The sequence below is a fragment of the Suncus etruscus genome, chromosome X, assembly GCF_024139225.1.
Source record: "Suncus etruscus isolate mSunEtr1 chromosome X, mSunEtr1.pri.cur, whole genome shotgun sequence".
NCBI classification, from domain to species: Eukaryota; Metazoa; Chordata; class Mammalia; order Eulipotyphla; family Soricidae; genus Suncus; species Suncus etruscus.
In genome coordinates this window covers 54,012,213-54,013,442 of record NC_064868.1, presented here as the reverse complement: position 1 = coordinate 54,013,442, position 1,230 = coordinate 54,012,213, and the positions used below count along the sequence as shown (strand labels likewise).

The window sequence follows — 1,230 nt, the reverse complement described above, 5'->3', positions numbered from 1 at the left end:
GTGCTCGCTTCAGCAGCACATATACTAAAATTGGAACGATACAGAGAAGATTAGCATGGCCCCTGCGCAAGGATGACACGCAAATTCGTGAAGCGTTCCATATTTAAAAAAAAAAGCAATCTAGCATCATCCTCCATATATTTGGGGTCTTTTTGTTTGCTTTTGTTTTTGTTTAGATGCTGGCTCTGCATTCAGGAATCACTCCTTTTGGTGCTGAGACCATGTGGGATGCTGGGAATTGAACCTAGGTCAGAGGCATGCAACAAAAGTGCCCTACCTATTGTACTATCTCTCCATTCCCATGTCCTCCATACATTTTAGGATATCATTTGCATTCCAGAGGCCTCTAGAAACCCTGTCCTGTAAGTCACAGCTTGAAATTCTCAACATCCTTAAGTTGGTATTTTCATGAATACTGACCCTTAGTAACTCCCTTACTGTTTCCCCTCAGTCGTAACCTTTCAAATCCTCCACTGACTCCACTGAAATTTCCTCTAAAAACCAAGATCTGGAGCTGGAGCGGTAAAGCGTCTGCCTTGCTGGTGCTAGCCTAGGATAGACTGTGGTTCAATCCTCCAGCGTCCCATATGGTCCCCCAAGCCAGGAGGGATTTCTGAGCGCATAGCCAGGAGTAACCCCTGAGCATCACCAGGTGTGCCCAAAAATAAATAAGTAAATACAATCCAAGATCTTTTAAGCATTCATCTGGTCTGTAAAACAGATAATGGCAGTTTATTAAGACTTACAAAATCGGGCCGGGCGGTGGCGCTGGAGGTAAGGTGCCTGCCTTACCTGCGCTAGCCTAGGAGACGGACCTCGGTTCGATCCCCCGGCGTCCCATATGGTCCCCCAAGCCAGGAGCGACTTCTGAGCGCATAGCCAGGAGTAACCCCTGAGCGTCACCGGGTGTGGCCCAAAAACCAAAAAAAAAAAAAAAAAAAAAAAAAAAAAAAAAAAAAAAAAAAAAAAAAAAAAAAAGACTTACAAAATCTAGAGCAGAGTCTGGTAGTAAGCATCTAGTCAGGGTTAGCATTTGTTAGGTATACTTAGGGTAGTAGTACATACCCCAGGTCACATTTCTGTCTCAAGAGTCACGTATGTATTGAGGCCAGAAAGATGTTATTGTGGGTAGGATGTACGCAAAAAAAAAAAAAAGTTCACTTCCATCTACTCTTAATAGTCCCCTGAGCACTACTAGGAATGATTCCTATACACAGAACCAGGAGTAAG

General features: G+C 43.8%; 1 non-coding gene across 1 annotated transcript; it reads left to right on the top strand.

Annotated features, from left to right (window-relative positions):
* LOC126000134 (U6 spliceosomal RNA) lies at positions 1–107 on the top strand. The gene has a single exon (XR_007492499.1). It is a non-coding gene; the product is annotated as a U6 spliceosomal RNA (small nuclear RNA).
* The last annotated feature ends 1,123 nt before the right edge of the window (positions 108–1,230 follow it).